Source organism: Nicotiana tomentosiformis, chromosome 12, assembly GCF_000390325.3.
Source record: "Nicotiana tomentosiformis chromosome 12, ASM39032v3, whole genome shotgun sequence".
Lineage (NCBI taxonomy): Eukaryota > Viridiplantae > Streptophyta > Magnoliopsida > Solanales > Solanaceae > Nicotiana > Nicotiana tomentosiformis.
Genome location: NC_090823.1, coordinates 56,895,515 through 56,922,726, shown reverse-complemented (window position 1 = coordinate 56,922,726; position 27,212 = coordinate 56,895,515). Strand labels below are relative to the sequence as shown.

At 38.3% G+C, this 27,212-nt stretch overlaps 1 long non-coding RNA gene across 2 annotated transcripts; it reads left to right on the top strand.

Moving 5' to 3' along the window:
- Positions 1–2,161: 2,161 nt before the first annotated feature.
- LOC104108232 (uncharacterized) lies at positions 2,162–7,165 on the top strand. 2 transcript variants are annotated; one of them, XR_688975.3, is made up of 2 exons: positions 2,162–2,707; positions 4,490–7,165. It is a non-coding gene; the product is annotated as an uncharacterized lncRNA (long non-coding RNA). The 2 variants fall into 2 exon arrangements; XR_688974.3 differs by having other exon boundaries at positions 2,162–2,771.
- Positions 7,166–27,212: the final 20,047 nt, after the last annotated feature.

Genomic DNA, 27,212 nt, shown 5'->3' with positions numbered 1-27,212 from the left:
TATTTGTTTTAAATTGAAAATTTATACTCAATCATATTCATTTCATTGCATATCATATCTCAGTCTCTGTTGTTATTATTAATACATTATATCATCATTTTTGGGCTATTTTCATGACATTGTGAGTCCGAGAGACTGGAGAGATTGATGACTGAGTGAGGCCGAGGGCTTGATGGTGAGGATTATTATGTGGATCGGGGCTGCCCGCCTGCAGCATGTTTTATATACTTTATTATTATAGCACGTGAGTTGTCCGTGCAGATTATAGCGCTTGGGCTGAAGGAGCCCCTCCGGAGTTTGTACACACTCCCAGTGAGTGCAGGTACCTACTGAGTGTGAGTGCCGAGTTTCGAGTGCCGAGTGCTGAGTGACTGGGAGGCATGAGTGATTGTGAGGTATGCCCGAGTGGCATGAGTGATTATGAGGTATGCCCGAGTAGCATGAGTGACTGTGAGGTATGCCCGAGAGGCATGAGTGACTGTGAGATTTGCCCGAGGGGTTGTATATGAGTGTCGTTCTGCCCGAGGGGCTGTTTATGATTTTATCACTGAGTTGCATCGCATTGGCATGCACACATGATATACAGGCATAGAGATGTATTTTTCTCATGCTGTACAACATCACATCATTCATGATTTCTCACACATTTTTACAGTTGGGCATAGTGATGCATTTTTTTTTACACAGGTTATCCGGAAGGAAAATGAAACATCTTATTTATTATTGAAAAGATTTTAGGAGAAATTATTGTTTTCAAATTATTCATATTTTTGGAAACTTCGGCAAACGATTTGGGTTTTCACTGATGTATTTAAAAGGAAGAACTATTATCTTTTTGAAATCATGATTTAGTTGAGCATTTGATCTCTGAACTACTTCTGGTATTATTTGCTATGTTGTTATGGACTGTTGTGGACTATTGGTTATGGACCCGACCTTGGTAGAAGCTCGTCACTACTTTCAACCTACGGTTAGGTTTGTTACTTACTCAGTACATGTGTTCGGTTGTACTGATACTATACTTCTTCATATTGCGTTCAGATTTTGGATGTTGTTGTTGCTGTACTCGATGGTTGCGGGACTTGAAGATGTACCTGCGTTCCTGTTGTAGTTGCCTCTTATTCAGGGTTGCCTTAGATTTACAAAATCTTTGTTTATGTATTATTCAAACAGACTATGTATTTATTTGATTTCCGCTTTGTATACTCTATTCTTAGAAGCTCATGATTTGTACTACCAGTTCTTGGGGGTTGTATAAGATTAAGATCTTTATTCACTTAAATTGCTATAATAATTATTATTGAAATTGGATAATTGAAAGTTGGCTTACCTAGCGGGTTGGGTTAGGTGCCATCACGACTAGTTGGATTTTGGGTCGTGACAGGAAGGCTTAAGCCCCCAACGTTCAGCGGGGAAGAGTCAGAGAATGCTCAGGATTTTCTAGATTGGTGTCAGGGGATTCTTCGCACAACAGGTATTTTGGGGACTAGTGGAGTTACATTTATCACTTTCTAGTTGACTGGGGCAGCCTACCGATCATGGCAGGCCTATGAGTTGAGCAAGCTAGTTGGCGCAGCACCACTTTCATGGCATGAGTTCTCCATTCTCCCATTAGAGAAGTTGTTTCCCCATACCCGCAGGAAGGAGTTGCATATAGATTTTGTCACAACCCAAAGTCCAACTACTCATAATGACACCTAACCCAACCCGCAAGGTAAACCAATTAGCAACAATCCAATTCAAATAAGATTTACTAAGAAAATAAATGATGAAATAACTGAACCTTTATACACTTCCCAAGGACTGGTAGTACAAATCATGAACTTCTAAGATTTAGAATTTACAAAGTTTGTATGAAATAAATACATCAGGTGTTTGAAATATACATGAACAGATTAATAATTCTAAAGCTACCAAGAACAAGTGACAGCTATGACCGTGATACATGCCGGATGACCATGCCTAATGATTTTGAAGTCAACATCATAGCATTGGAGTATTTTAAAGGAGTCAAAATCAAGAAGGTTATACTTGTAATAATTAACTACACTTAGCTCATTAGAATTAGCTTAGGGGTATTTGGGTCATTTGCAGCCAAATACCCACTCTACTCTAAATAGCCCTTAAGACTTTTATTTTAGGTAGACTTGATGAAGATAAACTTGACAACATCCAAGTCTCATACTATATCCTTATCTTTTATTTAATGCATTTATGTTTATGCCTTTAATTACTTTATTGCTTTATTTATACTTTCATTAGTGCTAAATTAGAGTTAGTTGGTGAGAATTAGTAGTGAATACTTAATTGGTTAATTACTCTAACCGGGTTATCAAGAGTTGACACTACAGGCTGGGTTCTTCTGATTTCATTGTCGTGTCTAGAAATTAATCACTGGGGATTTTTTTTTTTTGTGTTGAATGGAGCTCGTATATCAAATTTGAACTCGTTCTGTGAATATTTGAGTGAGATTGAACTGAGAATTTTTTAGCTGAGCTTGAATCAGTCGAAGAACACTTGTTTCGATTGAAGAACTCCCCGAACTGATTCGAGCAGCTGGTAAATCGAAGAGGAAAACCTGTAGAGCTGATTCGAATTGATATTTTATGTTGATCCGGAGTCGATTCTCTCAAGAAGACGAAGAACAACAGCTGTGTTCTTCATTTTTTTTCTGAGATTCATTTGCAACTGATTTGGCTCCACGAAGGTAATCGCCTCGACGATTGAACTTTCCAATTACAGTGTCGATAGAATTCAGAAGAAAACTCCAGGTTCAAATTCTCTAACTCCTGAAGGTTTGAAAGCATGTTTGAGTTTTCTAAGTTCATGAACTTCTAAGTTTGAAAACTTGATTGTTTGAGCTGAAATTTCATCTATATCTTCTGGGATTTGTGACTGTTATTTGTAAGAGTTCTGTTCGATCCTGAGTTTGATTCATTGAGTCGTCAATTGTAGTTGCTTTGAATCTAGGAGAGTAATCTGAATTGCGTTGTTGCTGAAGATCTTGTGAACTAGCTGACTGTTCAGAATTAGTTGTGAGTCTCTTTTGGCTGAAATTCTTTAAATTTTGAAGGTAGTGGTGGATTTGAATCAGTGAGTTTGTCTCGAGTTTCTTGTTGATTGTGATCGAGTTTGAATTCCTAAGTCGACTCGAGGTTCTTATTGGAAATTGATTGAGTGAGTGTTTCAAAATCTGATGAAATCAGCTGAAGTGAGTTGCATCTATTGGAACTAGTTCAACACTGTTTTGCATCTGTTGTGGCCAGGCAGTTGGAAATTGAGGCTGCAATTAGTTTTACTAGTCTGTTTGCATCAGTATTTGGAAGACAGTTTCTGTAACATTCAGCTACATTTCTGTGCTGTTTAAACTGATTTTCTGCAGCTGCATTCCAGAACCAGTTCAGCTAGTAAACCTGTAAGAATTTTAGGTTGTTCGCAGGGGTCCAAAGTAGTTATTGATTTCTAGTTTTCTGGGAGAATATTGAGAACAGTTTGAGGAAGCATTTCTGCACAGTTCCACAACTGATTGTTGCCCATTTGAGATAGCTACTGAATCTGTCTGCTTTGCTAGTGCATTTTCCTATCTTTTTCTGCACTTTTGAACACGATCTGCACAGTTTTAGAAGGGATTTTCTGCACTCATTGTTTCCAATACTTGTGCACCAGCAGAAAATTGAAACTTCTGCATCTGTTAGCTGCCGAAAACCTGTAGTTTTGGACTACTAATAGAGCTGAGAAAAATCTGCAGTTTTGAGTTTAGTTTTGAGCATCAGCTACACAGTTTCGCTGCCATTGTTTGACTGTTTTTCTGCAGGTTGCAAGTCTGCATAGCTGCAGCAGTAAACCTGCCCTGTTTCTTCTCTGTTTGGTTCCAAAATTGCTGAGTTTGTTTCTGCTCTAGACTGAAAGGTTTTGCATTTGTTGTGTGAGCATCTGCATATCAATTGCATCAGTTGGTTAGGGTGAAACCTTGGGCATAGTATCAATCCCAGAAAATTATAACAAGTCCAGAGAGTTCAAAGTTCAGAAGTTCAGAGATTTTTCTGTCTAGTTTTCTTTTTCTTTCCAGTTGTTAATCTTTTTCTTCTTGTTTGTTAATTCTAAACTAGTGTAAACTTGATATTAGTTCATATTAAGTTTAACCTAGTTCTTTATGTGCTTAATTTTGTTTCGTGCCAATTGTTTCGTGCTTTTATCTTTTGATTTCGTTGTGAATTGCTTGGTTCAAGTCCGTTTGCTTTTAATTGTCCGTCCTTGTGAATACACAACTTCCACTACACCCCATAGACGGTTGGAATTTCTTGTGAAACCTTGGAACTTAAGTTTGCTAGCAATTTTGACATTCACTACTTGAGCGGAAAAAGGCAAGAGTGAATAGGACTTTGAGCACGCAAAAGCCAATTGGTGCAAGGTGTGATACACGAGGGTTGAGCGACATCGAGTGAGCTTGGTGAGGACTTTACTACTAATTTATTTGCTCGTTTTGCAGGTATCATGGAGTACGGACAAACTTCTAGTCCTAATTGTGATCCAAGGAGTGAGACTCCGATGCATGAAGTTGTCTCTATGCTTTATGACATAAGTGAGAAGGTTACCAATTTTACCATATGGCAACACAAAACGAATGCAAGGTTGAATTCCATATTGGGGGAATCTCACTTGAGGCAACAAGGAAGGGAGAGCACTATGACGCTTACTAATTCCTCTGATACACCTTCTCATTCACAAGTACGACAAATGCTTCAAAGAGGAAAAACGCAACATAACCAACATATCCAAATACCACAAAACCTACCAAAGCAACCACAATCACTAAAGGGGCCTTATTTTCCTCCACCAAACTACCGACCACCTACCTACTACCAACACCAACTACAACCCCTAATCACACATCAACCACCATAAGTACCTCAACTACAACCTTATCAAACTTCGCCACTACCTAGGCCACAAGTAACTTGTCAAGAGCCTCGGATGATGAACAACCCATTTTTTCAACATAATCGTGAGACCACCTTGAATGAGTTGGACAACATCCAACAAGTTTTCAATGACGAATATAGGGGGGATGAAGTAAATCAAAGGGGAAGAGGCCAAATGAAGTTGAGAACATCCTTGAAAAATGCAAAGAGACAAAATAAGGATGAGAGACAAAAGAAAGATAGAAGTGAGGGAGAGAAAAATGACAACTCTAGTTGTCACAAGAAAAGAGTGAAGAGCTTGAAAAGAAAAAGAGAGAAAAGAAAGAGGGAAAACAAAAGGAGAGTGAGGATTTTCCTTATTCTAATGCTAATCTTTCTTCTTTCTCTACTTGTTTTGTAACTTGTGTAGGGACTTTTGGAGACGAACCATCAAGTGAAGTTCAATCCACTTTGAATAGCCTGGAAGAAGATCAATTTACCTTTTCAAGAGGACTTATGAAATTAAATGAGGAAGTGCAAGGTAGCGTATCCTTCTACCTATGATACTTTAGTTGATTGTGGTGACACTTTTGAGTTTGAAAGATAGCTATGACATTGATGAGTTTGATATTACTTTATCTTGTGATGAGGACAATAAATGTGACTTGTAACTAGCTAAGAGTTCTTGTGCATTATTGGATGATTCTAGTTCTTTGTTTAGTGACTCTTTAGCTAGTGATGATGTTGAGTCTTATGATACCCCACCTTTATGGGATGATGCATGTGATGATTCTTTTGACTCAACTTTAACTTTGTTGGAAGAAATTTTTGACCTTTATGAAGAAATGAGTCAAGAAGAATGTGTTGATGATTCTTTTGATTCTATTGTCATTCCTTTGGCAAAAAAATTCAATTTTTATGGTGAAGTGAGCAAATGTGAGTGTGGAGATGCCTTGTTGGAGAGTGAACAAGTTACTTAGAATGACATAAATATAGAAGAAGAAAATCATTTGTATTCTAATGAGTTGACTTCTCTTGTATTTGATCTTGATGACTCTTACGCATATTTATGTGATGAATTTGTTGAGTGTGAAAAGGAAAGGAAAGTTTTTGATGTTAGCACTAGTATTAATTGCTTTACTTATTTTATTCCTACTTTTGAAAGAACATTCTCATTGGATTTTGCTAATGCTTCTATGAGAAAAGGTAACAATGCTTCTTTTCGTGTTTTGAGTGACCATTTTGAGTAAAAAGAACCTAACTTTATTAATTATTTTGTGAAGGTTCAACAAGAGAAAGTTGCTAAGGGTAAGAAAGGTCTTGAACTAATATTTTGGCATACTTTTTGTCAAGAACTTTTTCTTTTGCCCAAAAGCGAGAATGGTATGTACGTTTGGCTTATGCTTATCTTGTGTTTATCTAAGGCTGTTGAGGTAAAGACTCTTAACTTTGAGTATTGTGATATTCTTTATATGATGATTCATGATGAGCTTCGCATATCTCTTAAGTTGTCATGTGAAGTTGTTGGAAAGTGTGTAGATATTTGGGGATTAAAATTTGTGTTTGACCCCGGAGTTGTTTCTTATCATGGTGAAGTGTCTTTCTTTGGATTGGAGAGTATGATTTTTATTGCTTCTTATGACACTTGGTTATACCATAAAAGTGTGCACTTTGTTGAGGATTTTACAAGATTGTGGTTTTGTTGGAAGCATGAAACTTTACACTCTCTTGATTATTCTCGTGAGTATTATTTTTCTTATTGTCAAATTTGTGTTGGAGATGTGTTCTTTATAGATTATGACACTTGGCTATATCATAAGAGTGTCACTTTTGAGTCCAAGATTGTGATCTTTGATCTTTTAGCTTGGACATATAATGCTTTGATTTTGATTGGCTTGGTACTTATGTTTGTCACTTTCTTGGTTTTGCAAGGTCCAAATTCGAGGACGAATTTCTTTCAAGAGGGGGAGGATGATACATGCTGGATGACCATGCCTAATGATTTTCAAGTCTACATCATAGAATTGGAGTGTTTTAAAGGAGTCAAGATCAAGAAGGCTATACTTGTAATAATTGACTACACTTAGCTCATTAGAATTAGCTTAGGGATATTTGGGTTATTTGCAGCCAAATATCCACTCTAGTATAAATAGCCTTTAAGGATTTTATTTTAGGTAGACTTGATGAATGATAAACTTGAAGACATGCAAGTCTCACACTGTATTCTTATCTTTTATTTAATGCATTTATGTTTATATCTTTAATTCCTTTATTACTTTATTTGTTCTTTCATTAGTGCTAAATTAGTCTTAGTTGGTGAGCAATTAGTAGTGAATACTTAATTGCTTAATTACTTTATCCGAATTTTCAAGAGTTGCCAATTTATTGAGAGTTTTCATAGCTTAGGGTTACAATTGGTTGTGTTCATAGAGGTAATTAGGCTTCATATCCTAATTGGTTCTTGTTCTTCCAATCAATTGTAGGTCTAGCTCTTATTTTTGATTTCGCATATTTTGCTATATCCGTGTTTTTGTTCATAGTCTGTATCAGACGGAATGCAGGTGCGTCTTCAATGCCAGCTCCCGCCATACACAGCAACATCAGCATCCAAAATATGTACGCAAGGTGCAGAAGTATAGTATGAGTACAACCGACGCCATGTACTCAATAAATAAAAAACCTAACCTTAGGTTGAAAGCAGTGACGAGCTTGGACAATGGTCAGAGCCCAACACCAATAGCCAACAACAGCTCATAACAATATAATACAAGTTGTACAAGAAATAACTCAAAGATACAATGCTCAGCTCGTTCACAGTTACGGAAAATAGGCATGCTTTTCAAGTATAGCAGTAAAACCCAAATCTTTCACCGAAATCACCAAAGTATGAGTGAGTCAGAAATCTTTGATTTTTTTCCAAAAACTTTTAATAACAGATAGTATGTTTAAATCTCATATAGCATGAGGAAAGTGTATCTTTATGCCTACATGCCAATTTGCATGTGAAATCATGAATGTCACAAAATCGTGTAGCATGAGGAAATGCATCTCTATGTATGTATGTCACGTATGCATGTCAAATGTAATGCGTCACAGGGTTGAACTCATGTACTCATACTCTCAGAGTACTCAATCTCACTATCTCACACTCCCACTCATCATGCTCAATCCCTCAGCACACTCAGTCACTCAGCACTGTACGATACCTTCTGCGGCACGCAGCCCGATCCCATCATGAATCAATAAATACTGCGCTCACTGCTGGTATGTCAGACTTCGGAGGGGCGGATCCTGCCCAAGCGCTAATAAAACATGTTGCGATGCGCAACCCGATCCCATCATGAATCAATAATACATGTTGTGGCGTGCAGCCCGATCCTATCATGAGTCAATAGTACCCGCTGCGGCGCGCAACCCGATCCCATCAATATCACTCACAAATAGGCCCTCGGCCTCACTCAGTCATCAATCTCTCTACTCTCTCGGGCTCACAAATCTCATGTCAATCAACCCAAACAATGATAACTTGATGTGACAACAAATGATAAAAGAGATTGAGATATGATATGCAAATGAATGAATATGACTAAGTATGTGATTGCAATTTAAGCAAATAACTCAACATCAGAAATGACCTCAATGAGTCCCAACACAATAATCATATAGCCTAAACATGGTTTCTAACATGGATCACAGCTTAATTACTATAGCACGTAGACATTTCATGGATTAAAACAAGATTAGGTAGCTACACCGTACCATAGAATCATCTGAGTCATAATTCACATGGTGCATGCTCACACGCCCGTCATCTAGCATGTGCGTCACCTCAACACCAAATACATGACACGTATATTCAGGGGTTAATACCCTCAGCATCAAGTTTAGAAGTGTTACTTACCTCGAAAAAGCCGAATCCAATACCGAGCAAGCCAAACAATACTCTAGAAATGCCATCCCGCGTGTATCAACTTCCGAACGGCTCGAAACTAGCCAAAGCAACTCAAATACATCAAATAATGTCTAAGGCAACAAACCCAATTGATAAAAGTTGAATCTTTATTCAAAAGCCCCAAAGACAACCAAAAAGTCAAACCTAGGCTCGCACCTCGAACTCCAACGAAACTCCAAAAGTCCGACAACCCATTCAATTACGAGTCCAATCATACTATTTTCACTCAAATTCGACTTCGAATCTACGCTCAAAACTTGAAAATTCACTTTATTAAAATTTTGGACAAAAACCCCCAATTTCTTTTTTGAAATCATCAACCAAATGCCAAAAATGAGGATAGATTTATGAAATATAATAAAAACTGATTAGAGAACACTTACCCCAATCTATATAGTGAAAATCGCTTCAAAAATTGTCTCAATCCGAGTTTCATAGCTCCAAATATGCTAAAATGGCCGAAACCCCCCAAAATAGAGTACTTATAATCACTGGATGATATAATGAATCATGATCGCGGAAATACTATCGTGATCGCGAAGAAGAAAATGCAACTGCCCCTGAAAGACTCTACGCGATCGCGAAGCACAAAAAGCTCTGCCTCGAAAAATCTCTACGCTAATGCGGCCCCAGGCTCGCGAACGCAATGAAGAAGTCATAAAGACCTGCCCATCTTAGCTCTACACTGCGCGAACGCGTACACACTTGCACGAACGCGATGCTGAACCTCCAGCAACCTACGCGAACGCGAAGAAGAAACACTCAACTCCAGATTTTCCCCTACGCGATCGCATCCCCATCTTCGCGATCGCGAAGGACAATCGAGGCATCAGAAACCAGCAATTAAAATATGGAGGAAAATGGTCGAAAATTAATCTGAAACACGCCCGAGCCCCTCGGGACCCCGTCCGAACATACCAACAAGTCCCATAACCTAACACAGACCAACTTGAGGCTTCAAATAACGCATAACAACATCGAAACGACGAATCGCACCTCAGATCAAACTTAATGAACTTTTGAAGTTTCAACTTTCGTGTCGAACCATATCAAATCAACTTGGAATGAACTCAACTTTTGCGCACAAGGCCCAAATGACATAACGAAGCTATTGAAATTCTCGGAATCACAATCCGAACACGATATCATCAAAGTCAACTCCCGATCAAACTTATGAACATTCCAAACCTTCAAATTTTTAACTTTCGCCAATTAGTACCGAAACCTTCTCGGAACATCCAAATGCAAATCCGGGCATACGCCCAAGTCCAAAATCACCATCCGGACCTAAAGGAACCGTCAAAACTTCGATCCGAGGTCAAATACTCAAAAGTCAAACTTGGTCAACTCTTCCAACTTAAAGCTTCAAACATGAAATTCATTCTTCCAAACTAATTTCGAAACACCTGAAAACCAAAATGGACGATACACACAAGTCATAATAAATCATATGAAGTTTCTCATGCCCTCAAACCACCGAGCGAAGAGTAAATGCTCAAAACAACCGGTCGGGTCATTACATTCTCCCCTACTTAAACATATGTTCATCCTTGAACATGCCTAGAGTCGTTCCAAAGCCATCAAATCGCCGTGAAACATTAACATGCACATACCCGAGGGTGATCCCACGTCACCCCAACCCATATAAGCCTGACAACACAACATAACTGAAGATCCTTAATTCAATCTTAGCTCATAAGCCTTACAACCTAATTTCCAACATCCAGAATTCCTGGTAAGAGCGGAATCTCGCATCAATACACTGTATAAGTCTGAACAAGTTGTATCAAGCCATAACCATAACTCAAAACGTAATCACATGATATATCACACAACTCGCATACTCGTAGTAATAATTCTCGACCATAGTAGTTGCTCTAAACAAACCCAGTACCGGTAATAACCTCATATCAAGTAAAACCTCATTCAAAACCTTCGTACACTACCGATGATGGAAGAAATACACAGAAACTCATAACCACTCATCAGATCAACAAGTCATGGAGCTCTCTCTCTCTCGTCCAACAAGAACCAAAGCCAAATCCTCAACTGACTTCCGATATTATTCATCCAAACATGCCGTAATCAATTCCGATAGCACTCATTCTAGGTCCAACGACCTCATCTCATCAAATACAGTCACTCTACTGACATACCACACCAATACAACTTCTAGCCATAAACTGTGCAATCCGTGCACCAATACGCAACAATTCAAATGCACCCAAAAATTGAAAATAACTCAAATGAGAGAACCGTCCTGTAAGCTCAATAAGCACCACTAAAACCGCAATGCTATGAATCCATCGCACATAGTAGAACCAGAACACACGAATCTATCACAAAGGATCGCATCCCAACATAACCCCGCTGCAATGCATAACCCATCCAAATACCAGTCCAGATGAAATACATCAAGCCACCATGTTCAAAATCAACAATTACACGCAATTCGACATCAAATACACAAAGTGCATGACCATAACCATGGAGAAGAAAATAACACAATATACCACAGCCCGGAGAGAACATAACCAAGGCGCAATCAACCATTCAACACTCCAATAACCATCTCGCTCAAATTTCGCTAAAAGGCCCGAACAGAACCACATCATGTGTGCATATAACCAACAAATCACAATCTCTCGTAGCATAGAAGAGTAACACATGGAACATATTAGAATACGAACAAGCTCAACTCGAACCGAATGACACACCTTTTATCAATAACAGTGCTGAGTCAATAAATCCAACCTGGTGTAAAATACACATCCTCCTCGGACCTACCAGTGGGCCCCCAAATGAACTCCGGTCATCCCCAAATGGATAAATAGCCCTCAAAAGTCCACAATGGCATAACCATAGAACGTACTACCATCTAGCTAACTCTAGCCACATCTTCATAGTCTACAACCCCAAAACAATCTGCTTTTGAGAACTCCCAGTCTCCAAATCCATAGAACACATGAATCACCATAGCCTATCCCAACTCCACCACTCGAATGACTAACACATCTCTCATATAATCATCCCACGAGAAATACTTCCAAAATTCTTCCATGCCACATAGCAAACTCTGAACATCAGCAATCGATCAACCAGATGAGCACCGCAATACCAATGAAACATTCATAAGGCAAAACACAGTGCACCTTCTGAGATGCGCACCCTTCTCAGGCGATACCAAGTAGTAATAACATTCATCTAGTCATCTGAAGCAATCCATGTTGTTTAAGAATTCATGAACTTCCCTTCAAAACTGGACCGTGACCTTGCACATGCAAATCTCAATCCCACACAACGCACTGCATCTATCATGCTATCATATGAAAAGCACAAGAATATTACAATCAACTCTGAGTCACCAGCAGAATACATACCCGATCAGTCAGAAATCTTCTATCTGATCCCATCCATGAGAAAATCACAATACGCAATATGCTCCTCACGCCAGTAGGAAATATCCATCTTAAACCGTGGTAGAAACCATCGAGAACTCTTCGAAACCCATTTGCACATAACCAAGCCATCAAAACTGAATCTCTCTAACTTAACCAAGCCACACAGGTCGCAAAACCCAAGAGTATTGCCACAAAACACCTGTAAAGACTCACCATATCATAAGTACCCAAAGAACTGGTCATATCCATTACCGTGTTGATCCAATCTACTACCAAGCTGTCATATTTCTCCGAGTTCCTTCAGAATTAACCTCAAGTTGACACTTCTCCTTGTCAAAACACCACAATCCTTACCAAAGCTCACCACAAGAGATCCTAGCATAAAACCACACCTCCCTAAGGCCCATAAGCCGTTGTATTCCCTCTTAAGCACCCCAAAAGTACCACAATCGAGACGCCCCCTCTGAGGAGACCTTCTGCGAATCTAAAGTAGTTTCTTTCACCTTCCTGATACTGAAATGTAAAATCCATAATAATATAGAAATACCATGAATCCCCATACCATCCAATGCAAATCCCAGATTCTAGCCATATACAAATCGGAAAAAAATCTCAATTGCTACATATAAATCTTAGATCCATTAGAACCTTCTCGAGAGTCATCCACTTTGCTCAAATCTCAATTGCACCGCCCAAACAGCCGAATGGTCTGTGCCCCATTAGCACGATAACACCCAAAGGAGTAATGTATACGTCGAAGTAACCAAGTGAACCCCTTTCCTTAGCACATCACATCTACCACGAACAACAAACCCGAATCATTCCAAGATTACTATATATCCGTAAAGTGTAATACACCATGCATCCAGAAATTTCCTTGCTTAAGTCATCCTCAAAACCAGCCTCTGCAAGTCATAACCGATCCACAAGTATGCCTTAGACCGAAACCAATACAACACATAATCATGCAATCAAATCACTGATGGCAAACTCCCCCCACTTGGCTCAAATCCATAGAACATAACACCCGATAACTCACAATACCCATACTCTATTGCTGCCATATTACCGCAGTGAGATTCAACTAAATCCTTCATAAGCTCATGTAACACAAACCATATAATACCTCAAATCATCTGTTAATCTCGCATTTATTTTTGTGACGGTCAGGTCAACTTTCTCAACCAATCCAAACTCAATTCGCAACACCTATACCCACTGGTAGAAAAGAAAGCCCCCACACAACACTATAAGGATCTCACATCCGTAGATCACCCCGCATGTGATAACCCACATGCTTAGTCTCAAACTGACATCTCTCTATACACTTTTCATAACCACAACTATTATGTAATCACTTAATCTTCCTGACTCTGAACTCATTAACAAGACATGAGAATCTACTTCGTTCCACAAATAAATGACATGAAAGATCCCTCAATACGATCATAACTCGAGACTGTACAACACATCAAGACAAAAATCAAGCACCCAATACTCCTTTTCACATCTCAAGCAAACTCTTCGCAACACATTTAAACCATCTGAACACTTCCCGCGGTCACATCCTACTCATCATATAGCCATCCAACCACCCATCGAACCATAAATTCCACTCATAGGAATACCACCGGACATATAAGTCCAAAGGCACATGCCCACATAATTGAAACTACCGAGCTTAAGTTGTGGTCTAAACCCGACCTCAAGTCCTCTAGACTGGCCCATCACCAAAACACAAAGAACACATCTCGTACCTCATCCACAGAATTACAAGCCGTCGATGCACAGTTGGTACCGAGCGATCACGTACGCATACGGGTGAGTGGAAGGAATTCAAAGAGATACACTTCAAGCTGAATTAATGCCGCACGATAAGGAAAGAAAGATGGGAAGTTTATCCTAAATGCCATGTAGCCTTTCGAAGATAGGTATGGACGTCATCATACCGATCCGCAAGACTCTACTAGACACTTGCTCATGACTCGTACAACCTATGAACCTAGATCTCTACCAACTTGTCACAACCCAAAGTCCAACTAGTCGTGATGACACCTAACCCAACCCTCTAGGTAAGCCAATTAGCAACAATCCAATTTAAACAAGATTTACTAAGAAAATAAATGATGAAATAACTGAATTTTTATACACTTCCCAAGGACTGGTAGTACAAATCATGAGCTTCTAAGATTTAGAGTTTACAAAGATGGTATGAAATAAATACATCATCTGTTTGAAATATACATGAACATATTAATAATTCTAAAGCTACCAAGAACAAGTGGCAGCTTTGACCGGAAAGTAGTTGCATCTTCAATGCCAGCTCCCGCCATACACAGCAACATTAACATCCAAACTCTACGCAAGGTGCAGAAGTGTAGTATGAGTACAACCGACCTCATGTACTCTATAAGTAACAAGCCTGACCTTCGATTGAAAGTAGTGACAAGCTTGGACAGTTGGGTCAGAGTCCAAGACCAATAGCCAACAACAGCTCAAAACAATATAATACAAGTTGTACAAGAAATAACTCAAAGATATGATGCCCAGCTCGTTCACAGTTACGAAAAATAGGCATGCTTTTCAAGTATAACAGTAAAACGCAAATCTTTTACCGAAATTACCAAAATATGAGTGAGTCAGAAATCTTTGATTTTTTCCAAAAACTTTCAACAACAGATAGGATGTTTAAATCTCATATAGCATGAGGAAAGTACATCTTTATGCCTACATGTCAATGTGCATGTGAAATCATGAATGTCACAAAACTGTGTAGCATGAGGAAATGCATCTCTAAGCCTGTATGTCAAGTATGCATGTCAAATGCAATGCGTCACAATGTTGAACTCATGTACTTATACTCTCAGAGTACTCAATCTCACTATCTCACACTCCCACTTATCATGCTCAATCCCTCAACACACTCAGTCACTCAGCACTATACGGTACCAGCTGCGGCATGCAGCCCTATCCCATCATGAATCAATAAATACTGCGCTCAATGCTGGTATGTCAGACTCTGGAAGGGCGGATCCTGCCCAAGCACTAATAAAACCTGTTGCGGCGCGCAACTCGATCCCATCATGAATCAATAATACCTGTTGCGACATGCAACCCTATCCCATCATGAGTCAATAGTACCCGCTGTGGCGCGCAGCCTGATCCCATTAATATCACTCACAAATAGCCCTCGACCTCACTCAGTCATCAATTTCTCTAGTCTCTCGGGCTCACAAATCTCATGCCAATCAGCCCAAACAATGATAACATGATGTGATAACAAATGATAACAGAGACTGAGATATGATATGCAAATGAATGAATATGACTGAGTATGTGATTACAATTTAAGCAAATAACTCAACATCAGAAATGACCTCAATGAGTCCCAACAGAATAAGCATATAGCCTAAACATGATTTCTAACATGGATCACGCCTCAATTACTATAGCACGTAGAAATTTCATGGATAAAAACAAGATTAGGTAGCTATACAGTACCATAGAATCATCCGAGTCATAATTCACACGATGCACGTTCACACGCCCGTCATCTAGCATGTGCGTTACCTCTACACCACACACATAACACGTATATTAAGGGGTTCATACCCTCAGCACCAAGTTTAGAAGTGTTACTTACCTCGAACAAGCCAAATCCAATACCTAGCAAGCCAAACAATACTCTAAAAATGCCATCCCGCGCGTATCAACCTCTGAACGGATCGAAACTAGCCAAAAGTAACACAAATACATCAAATAATGCATAAGGAAACAAACCCAATCGATAAAGGTTAAATCTTTATTCAAAAGTCCCAAAGTAAACCAAAAAGTCAAACTCGGGCGCACACCTCAAAATCCGACGAAACTCACAAAATCCGACAACCCATTCAATTATGAGTCCAACCATACTATTTTCATCCATATCCAACTCCGAATCGATGCTCAAAACTCAAAAATTCACTTTATGAAATTTTAGACAAAACCCCATGTCCGTAGGTAGATTTGTGTTGATTTGCCAAAATTTGACAATTTTAAGTTAAAAAGTTTGACCGTAGGTTGACTTTTAGCTATTGAGCTCGGAATTTGATTTGGGACTTAGAATAGGCCCGTTGTGGCATTTAGAACTTGTTTGCAAAATTTGGCATCGTTTGGAGTTTACTTGATAGGATTTGGACGCTTAGTTGAAATTTTAGATGTTCTTGAAAATCTCTTTGAAAATCATGAATTTTAGAGATTCATTTCGTAGTTTTAAATGTTATTTTTGTGTTCTGATCACACGAGCGAGTTTGTATGATGTTTTTAGACTTGTGTGGACGTTTGGTTTGGATCCCCGAGGGATTGGCTGAGTTTCGGACGCTTAGTGGAGTGTTGTTAGAATTGAATTGCTGGTTTGCTGCACAGGCCCTCAGATCTCGCATTTGCGAGATTCTTGATCGCAATTGCGAAGGTAGGCTAAGTCTACTGGGTTCGCAATTGCAAACCCAGTGTTCGCATTTGCGAAGGACATCTAGGATGGGCTAGGTTCGCAATTGCGATGATCTCGTTCTTCTTTTGTTGTCCGATCCTTGCGAGCACGACACTCCTCGAAGGTGGGGTACCAACCTGGCCCTGTAACAAAATGGGTTGAATTGTATTGAATCTTTAAATTTTGGAAAGTGAGAGTGAACACCATAGCTCCATAGCCAGATGTGTGAAGAAATGACTTGCATCCCATATTTTGGATTTCAAGTCGAGTGAGGGTTGGGTTAAGACTGGTATGGTATTTTGAGATTTGGATTTTTTGGGTGGAGTTTTGGTTGACGCTCTCGGAGATTTTTGGGTTGAGAGCATCATTGCACTGTTCCAAAAGAACTGTCACACTTTTCCGTACTGAGGAAATTATTTTGAAATAGTGGGGAGACAGAACCCTTATGTAGGGTTGCCTACGTATCTTGCTGGAGCAAGAATCAGGTTACAACGTAGTTCAGGCCAACTACTAGGATTATAAGATCTGTACTGTTATCATGAATGAGTGATTGTTTCTTGAAAACAAGTGTGATTATGAATGAGAATTCTTGGGTGGGTGGGTGGAGACTGGTAGCTTCTGAATAAGAGATAGATGGTAGTATAGCACATGGATCAGTCTCAAATGACGGAAGTGAGTGAAGATGTGAAGTCTGATTGAGAAGAATATGTCAAATCGGTGGAACATGTACCGAACTACATTGACGTGTCTTTGAGAAGGATGGAGGAGTCCAAGTAATGGTGTTATTATGGTGGATGGTCATGAAGACCGGAATGTGCATGTGTATTTAAAAGGTCCAAGGTTGAACACAAGTCAACCATAATAGTCAGACAAAGAGAACCTAGTGGATAACAAATAGAATGTATATGTAATAGATAAAGAATACATAACAATGGTAGACAAAGAATATATAAGAAATATACAACCGATATGAAGCAAGTAAAGGATATGCAAAGAGTAGTCCAGCTAAAGCAAGCTGCAAGATTCTGTGTACAATGACCTAGGAATTCTAAGAGTAGATTTATCTAGATTTGAGAATGAGTTAAGGACAACTGCGAGATGGTATGTAGTTAACCTCGTCCGGCAATCTTCGAAACTAAGGAGTTTTGAAAGAAGGTTCGGAGGGGTGAAAAGACAACCCTCGCGTGACTTGTGTGTGATTGTGTACGACCAAGAGTCGATAGAAAAGTGATGATAATTAATAAGACAATACCACAAGCATGTGACGAAGAATATACAACATAGTCATGTGTAAAAGAATACACAACCCATGCATATACAAAGAATATACAACATATGCATAGACAAAAAGATATCTTAAAATATGTAACAAAAGATATACAGCTTGAGACATGTAATAAAGAATATATGACTTGGAAAATATGATAAAGAATATACCGCTTGAAGCGTATGAAAAATAATATACACCTTGAAGCAAATAATATACAACTTTAAAGCTAAGAATATACGACCTGAAGCAGAGAATATACGACTTGAAACCCGTGACAGAAAAAATGGAAGTTGGAGTATGGGAGAAACTGTAATCGCTCAAGTAATTGATCAAGTCCGCTGTGGTTAGAACCTGAAGTATCTCCAATAGAGTCGCCATGTTGTTGCACCCTATTTGCGCAAGTCAAAACAACGTACAACTTATAGTACTCTACAAGGTTAATGGAGTTTAGAGTCGCCATCTAGTATTTAAGGTATACTAGGATACCTATACTTCACTATGTGATATACACTTGCGAAACCATTGAGATTCTAGGTAAAGGTTCAAGTTATCTCGAGGGGAAGGTGTTAGGCATCCCTCAAGATCCACAAAATGTGGTTCCGATGGACTCAATCAAATAAAGCTGGGAAGGTCCAAAGGAATGATTAATTTAATATATGCAAGGAATATTAAAAGTAGTTCAAATGAAGAATGATTAAACATGAGTGTCAAAATAATAGATTATATACAAATTGTGTGAAATAAGTATGTGAAAATTATATTTTTGATGACTTGGTAAAAGGTAAAGAAAATATGAAGTAACAAATAGAGTATTTATAAATTAACTAGATAAATTGTAGTTAAAGAATGCACATGGAAGAATTTAATTTATAACCAAAGATAAGTTATTTTGAGTGATAGGCTAAATGTAAAAGGAAAAAGAATACTCACTTTGAAGTGACCGGCAAAAAATGGGAAAGAATTATCTTTGAATAGTTTTATATAGTAAATAGGGTAAGAAATGAGTTGATTTTATATTTACAAGAATAATTAAAAAGTTAAATTAAATAGAGGACAATTAGTTATAGCAAGCGAATAATAGAATATTTATATTTACATGCACATGTAGTAAAAGTAATCGAACAAAGTGTATGAAATAATTTATATTCTTTGAAATCGGTGCACAAGACCTAAAAAGAATAATTTGGTATTTAAAGAATTAGTTATGTGAGAGGGGATTATGTCTGTATTTAACAAAAGTATAAAATATAATAAAGAACAATAACAATAAACAAGACAATGTTAAATGATATACAAACATTATGTCTTACACTTTAATTTAATAAATAAAATATGAATGAATTTCGTTTAAACTGTATGGACAAGTATAGGAAGTTACAAGAGAAATGAGAATATAAGAGAATATATAGCTGTAAGTGAAATATTTACGAATTGACTAAATGAACATTAATTAAAGAATACACTTTGAAAGAATTTGATTGATGTACAAAGATTAACTATTTAAGTGTAAAGCAAAAATATAAAAAAAAAAAAAAAAAAAATTACTCTAAATGATTGGTAAAAGTGAAAAAGAATAATCTTCAAACAATCTTAATAGATAATGGATAAACTAAAAGAATTAATTTGATGAATAGAATGAGTGTAGTATAGAAAAAATGTATCAAAATGCTTATGACATAAGAAATTATTGTATCAATAGAAGGAAACGTTTGTGCTAACAATGAGTTATCATCCAATAAGTAACTAAAGACCATTTTAGAGTCATGATCTTGGAACACAAATTATGTGAACCAAACCCGAATAACTACGAGGTCCAAGTCTCTCAGAGAAAGTACAATAATTCAATTACAATTTTTTTTACAAATTATATCTACCCCAAAGTGTGTTAATTAAAGAATAATTTACATATAGAGAGGCTCGAGAAGCATGCTAGTATAACTTTAAGAAAATATAATAAAATGATTTGTTTTTTATTTTTATGAATAGAGGATGAAATGTTTTTATTTCGGGTATACAGCCAACCTAATTGATTATATGCATGTCAATCCTAATTAATCAACCAAGTTAAAGAAATGTTGGACACCCTAAGTGTACATACAACTCTCACAAATTACCTAATGCACAACATTGTAAGTTAACCGTATTATTAACTAAAGCATTTAACCTAAGTGTTCGGCAAATAGATAAACATCAAAGCAAGCAATCAAACACAACATCTATTTACTACTTTACTATACTTTACGTTTTGGGTAAATACGAGAATGGGAAGTACGAAGCGGGGATTTGACGGGTAGGTTTCATCTCCGAGTGTTATCTTCCGAAAGCGACTCCATACGATAATACCTCGCAAGATAAGAGAAATAACATTGTTAGTAAAATAACATAAGGTGAAATAAATTAAATGACATGTTTTCTGAAATGGTTTTTGGTTTTAAAATATATTTTTTTTATAAATTATTTGTGGAAATGATTTAAATATTTTGGAAAAGGTTTTGAAAATAATTTAAAAATAATATAGGAGGCTCAGATATGTGCTTTTGATTTTCAACTAGACATAAGAACGGGAACCGCCTTGGTTGCGACTACGACGGCCGACCGTATCACCCTCCAAAAATTATTGGTTCATCGCATTCTCGTTTTTTATTTTTCGATGTTTATCATCATCACCTCTTTATTATAGGCCCTTGGCCTTAGTGTGTAATATTTGTTCAAAAGAACAGTCGATACAAAATTACAGGGGCTTCCATGTTCACAAACCATCAGTAAATCTGACCAAACGAAAGAGGCACCAAGTTAGATTAATACATTGTAACGTCATAGTTAAGGTATCAAATCAACAACTACACAGTCTTGGAGTATCATCAGAGATGAAGCCCAAATTGAAGAACGGGTTGTTCCCAAAAGGGAAATGATACCCAAAAAGTGAACAGAATAACAGTAAACCAGCAAAATCAGATATTAAATCAGCCAAACGATTGCAAGGACCAATGACAACGCCATAGCAACGCGAGAAGGAATCAGCGAGGCGACATTAACGGTGAACCAGCAAGCAGCCTCGAACAAAAAATTCAAGTTATGCAATAGAAAGATTTCAAGCAATAAATAAATACTAGTAAACTATGTCAATTTATAGCTAAAGGCTGTCAGAAAACATAAGCAAAATCTTTCCATGTTCCGATCAGTGAAGAAGTTAGAGCTACCGCATTTTTATAGCCTGTAAGGAAGAAATAAGACAGTGACAGGGAACAAGAGGGTCGCCGAAGAAGCACGCGAGCCGCCGGAAAATTTTGAACCGGGCAGCAGAGCGCAAGAGATTGTCAGAAAGACGTTTTCTGGTCAAAGCACACACAAATGAAGCCACATCGACCTGAGCCAAGGACGCTGCTACAAAGGTGTTAACACCGGAACGACTACAGCAGAGCAACAAACGAGCAGCCACAACTCATCATCGTCGCGATATTTTTTGGGGCGGAGATCTTCACAGATCTGGTCTTAACTGGTAGATCTACAAGTTTATTTTATCCGGCATCATTGTCGACTACTGCTACTACTCTTTGCTGCTGCTGGTCGTTGATGGAGAGAAAGCAAATGAGAGAAGAGAGAGTAGGGGTTAAGGGGGGAGGCCGGAATATGGCCGGCCGGCCAACTCTAGCGGCGATAGAGATGGGAGAAAGAGCCATGGCGACTGCTCGGTCTCTCAATGAGAGAAGAAGATGAGAGAATTATAAATTAGGGTTAGCTAGATTATAAAATCTGATGGGGAAGGTCTAAATGTGTGTCTCGATCCAAAAATTCAGAAGTTATGATGACACCTAACCCAACCGAAGTCAACAATCACATGATTAACAATGAAAATTAGATAATATGGTCAAATAACTCAACAACGGAAGAATTTCATAAAATAACTAAGAATATAGTCAAAATGCTACTACAACCCAAGCCCAAGAATCTGGTGTCAACACGTACATGAGCACTACCGAATAACAAAGTACGGAATAAATCCTCTGATACAACTATCTGAACATAAGAAACAGTGAAGATAAAGATAACAGGAAGAGAGCTTCAAGGACTACGGACAGAATGACAGCTAACTTGTAGACTCCCAAGCAATCTAGCACAACTCAAACCGGAAAATCACCTCGACCGGATGTACCTGGATCTGCACACAAATTGCAGAGTGTAGTATGAGTACAACCGACTCAATGTACTCAATAAGTAACAATATTAACCTTGGTTTGAAAGCAGTGACGAGCTCAGAATATTAGTCAAGTGCCAGTACAATTTAAAATACAAATGATAAACCATAGAAACAGGAGAACAATGATATCAAGTACAACTCGTTCTCATTTCAGAAATTTAGGCATGCTATCAAGTATAATGGTTTAAAACTCCACACAGATAACACAGGTCGATTACCAGTTAGCATTAGGAAAGTACATCTCTATGCTTACATGTCAAGTATACACGTAAATCAACAGTATCACAGTGGGTCCATCATTAGCATTTACACTTAGCACTATACGAGTGCGTGGCATAACTGCCCATCATCAAGCACATATATGAAACATTGTGCATGCGCCCACTACTGGCATGTCAGACTCCGGAGGAGTGATCCTATCCAAATGCTAATTATAATCACTTAGACCAATAATGAGGCATGGTGCACGCGTCACCTCAAAACAATAATACTCAGCCCCAATATGGGCCTGGCGTAAGCATCACCTCAAAATCAGTACCAAACCGGCTATAAGGCCCAAACTCAGTCATTTACCGTTCAAGTCTTAGATGAACCCATCTCAAATAGTCGATAAAATAGTTTTACCCTTAAATGATATTAGTAACATGTGAGGAATCAAATAAGAAGTACTAAGACAGAAATATCATACACGGATATAGTATCATGATTGAGAACATGTGTACAAATAAGTTATATAACTCAGAAATAGCAAGAATAGCCCTATCAAGTCTCAAGCAGTTAGCACATAGCCTAAACATGATGTCTAACATGATTTACACTTCAAATAATCAAACAAGTAGAGGGGACGCGGGGACAACATGATACGATAGCAACACAAGCCCGGTATTAGCCTAAAATCCTCCCCAAACCATGAACAAACCGGTGCACGCACACACGCCTGTCACCAAGCGTGTACATCAACCCAATATCTTTCACATAACATAGTCCATAGGGTTAAATACACTCAAATCCAAGTTTAGAAGTATTACTTACCTCAAACTGCGTAAATCATAACTCCAACAAGCCCTTCCCTCGCGTATCAGCTTCCAAACGACTCGAATCTAGTCACAAACAACTTAATATCAACAAATAATGATATATGAAACAACTTCAAACATTAAAGTTTCGATCTTTATAAAAATCGAAAAGTCAACCCCGGGCTCGCTCCTCGGAACCCGACAAAATTTACAAATTCCATACACCCATTTAATTACGAGTCCAACCATACCAAAATTATCCAATTCCGACCTCAAATCAACCTTCAAACCTCCATTTTTAATTTTTGAAAAGTTTCCACAAAATCCTTCATTTTTCCACTTTAATCCACTAATTTAAATGCTAAAACAAAGATGGAATCATGATATAATGACAAATCCGAGTCAAAAACACTTACCATGATCCAAGACATGAAAATCCCCTCCAAGATCGCCCAAAACCGATCTCTACAACTCAAAATATAAAAATAGTACTCTAACCCTCGATTTGGAATTAAATATCTTCTGCCCAGTTGTTCCTCTTCGTGATCGCAAAAATCCCCTCGCGATCGCGAAGAACAAAAGTTCACTACCCACCACAATGGTCTATGCGACCGCGGAAACACTATCGCGAATGCGATGCTAAACCAACCTGCCCCTTCGCGAATGCGGGCAACACTACGCCATCGCATAGGCTTAAAACCTGACTCTCCGGATGATCACTCCAATACACGAACGTGTGAACCTTCATGCGATCGCGATGAACTGAGACGTCAAGGCTTCGCGAACACATGCCCAATATCGTAAATGCATAGACTAATGATTCGACCGGTCGTTTGAGAATTAGCATCCCGTTTAGTGGCTTAAGGTCTTGAGTTGCTTCGTATTATGTATTGTGACTTGCGTGTGTGGTCGGGTTCGATCGGGATTAATTTTGAAGAATAATTCTTGTTTTAGAAGCTTAAGTGGTAAGAGTTGACTGAAGTTTGACTTTTGTGAAGACGACTCTAGAATGATGTTTTGATGATTCCAATAGCTTCGTATGGTAATTTTGGACTTAGGTGTATGTCCGGATTTGAATTTGGTGGTCCGTAGGTTCATTTGATGCATTTTGGTGAAAGTTAGAAATTTGAAGGTTTGGAATATTCATAAGTTTGACCAGAAGTTGACTTCGATGTTATCGGGTTCGGATTATTGTTTCGGAAATTGGAATAGGTTCGATATGTCCTTTGGAACTTCTATGCAAAATTTGGATTTATTCCGAGATTGGTTAGGCTTGAATCGGACGCTTGGTTTGAAGTTTATGAACTTAAGAGATCGATCTTGATCGACGATTTGTAGTTTTGGTGTTATAATGTGTAATTTGAGGCCTCGAGTAGGTTCGTAATATATTTTGGGACTTGTTGGTATATTCGGACGAAGTCCCGAGGGGCTCGGGTGAGTTTCGGGGTGGTTTCAGACCATTTCGAGGCCATTTTTAGTTGCTGGTTTTGGCCACAGGGGTGTGCATCGCGATCGCGAACTTTGGGTCGCATTCGGGAAGAGCAAATTGTCATTTGGGCACTGTGAATCGCGATCGCGGAAGCCTTTTCGCGATCGCGTAGAAGAAATTTCTGCTGTCACAGGACTGACTTTGGAAGCTTATATCATGCAATCAATAAGGAATTTAAAAATGATCCAAAAATAGAAGTTGTAGTCCTTTAGTGTCTAGTCTGCAGAAAAGTAAACCTTTTGTCATTTGGAGTTTTGTATGAAACGTTATGGCCATTATACTAGAGTCTGTCCGGAAGAGTTGGGCAAGCTTGCTGGAATTTGTTCATCGCGATCGCGGGGACATGCCCCGCGATCGCGAAGGGTAAAATATGGAGTTGGGATTTTTTTTTAATCGTGATCGCAAGGTTGGAAACCGCGATCATAGATGGACCCCTGGCAGTGTAATAAACATCAAATTTCAGGATTTTGAGTTCATTTTCTTCACTTATTGAGTTCTTGAAGCACAAGTAAGGCAATTTTGGAGGAGATAAACACCCAAATCTTAAGGGTAAGTAATTGTATCTTTGTTTTGATTATATATTTTGTTTATCCATGGATTATTACACCTAAATTAAGAATTTGAAGAGAAGCAATTGGGGGGTTTTGTCTAAACTTTCCTAAAGTGAATAATTGAGTTTTGAACATCGATTTGGAGTCAGATTTGAGTGAAATTAGTATGATTGGACTCGTAATTAAATGACTTATCGAATTTTATGAGTTTTATCGAGTTCCGAGGTGCGGACTCGGGTTTGACTTTTTGGTTGACTTTGAGTAAATGTATAAAGACTCGACCTCTATCATTTAGGAATGTTTCCTGAGGCATTATTAGATGTTTTGAGTTATTCTGGCTAGATTCGAGCCGTCCGGAGGTTGTTTCACACAAGAGGGTCATTTTAGAGTATTGATTTGGCTTCTTTGAGGTAAGTATCTTGATTAACTTTGTGCGGGGGAACTACCCTTTAGGATTTGAGTTGTTTGTGGTATTTGTTATATAAAGACCGTGTATGCGAGGTGACGAGTGCGTACTCGGGCTTATATGTGAAAATTGACCGGTTTAGATTCTTAGGCTTCTTTCATGTATTTTTTTGGAATTGTTAGCACATGTTATATCTTTTATTCGTCATGTTTACTATCACATGCTTTATTTGAAGTTGTCGTTACATGTCACATCCTTTACTTGTCAAGTTTACTCTTATATGTTTCATTTGAAGTTGTTACCTCTTTTATCATTATGTGACTTCCTTTATTGTCGAGTTCTTCTTAATTAAAATTGTTGTTACATGATACCCTCTTGTTGCCGGGTTATTCTTATGCATTAGACGTAGTTACTAGTTTGTGCCATCTCTTTCATTGCTAGCCTATTTCATACACTAGAATCTGAAGTTTTTCATTTCATAGAAATACCCTCATTATCGATTTTATCCTTAAGCAATTAATTGAAGTTGAAGTTATTTAAATCATTAATCTATTTTAATTGAAGTTGTGTTTAAAGGGGGTGTTGTTCATCGTTGAGTTACTTTCCCGTTCATTTTGTTATATACACATTGTGTTTGAGCCGTGGACTATTTGTTGTGGAAATATTAATATTGTTGGTTCTTTTGTAAAGGTTGTGGCCTATGGACATTTGTTGTACGAGTTGATGTCATGTTGTTGTGATGTTAGTACGCGTGAATTATTGTGTAGATTGGTTGTGGTTATGTGGAGCATAAGGGTGGCATCTCATTGTTGTTGTTATGCAGGGCATAAGGGTGGCATCTCACTGTGGTTGATTGTTCGGAGTGATACAGGTGGTTATTGTGTTATTGTTCGGGCAGAGTGACGAGAGTAGCTATTATGCGGAGTGATACGGGTGGCTAATGATATTGTCATGGTGGAGTAATACGGGTGACTATCGGAGAGATAAGGGTGGCAATGTCAGGGATGTGTGATGGCCTGGGGGAATTTTGTTGGTGATATTTGTGTGACAGTGTATTTTTCCTTGTGTATGTCATACACCTTTCGTGACTTGTTGTGTTGTTTTCAATAAGCTACTCGATGGCTTTGATATTACTTGTTGACTTGGGCTGTAATAGTACATTCGCACAAGCATACACCGTAGCATGTCACTTATACTAGTTCATGAGTATGAAACTTAATATTTATTGATCATGTCCATGTATTCTTATATTATCTGCTTCATGTTGATATTGAGCATGTGACCATGCCGAGCGGATTGTGATAGTGAGCTTGTGACCACGCCGAGCGGATTATGATTGTGAGCCTGTGATCATGCTGGGCAGATTGAGATATTGGCATGTGAGTTGTCCGTGCGGTTGTGATTAAAAATGTGGGCAAAAGGTGACGTGAGCATATGATTGTGGGTCGAGACTCGTGACTTGTAATTATGAGATGAGGTATCTCTAAGTGATTTCGTTGTGAAACTTGTGTTACAACGGCTTGATTAATTGGTTGTTATTTATTTTCCTTATTTAGTTTC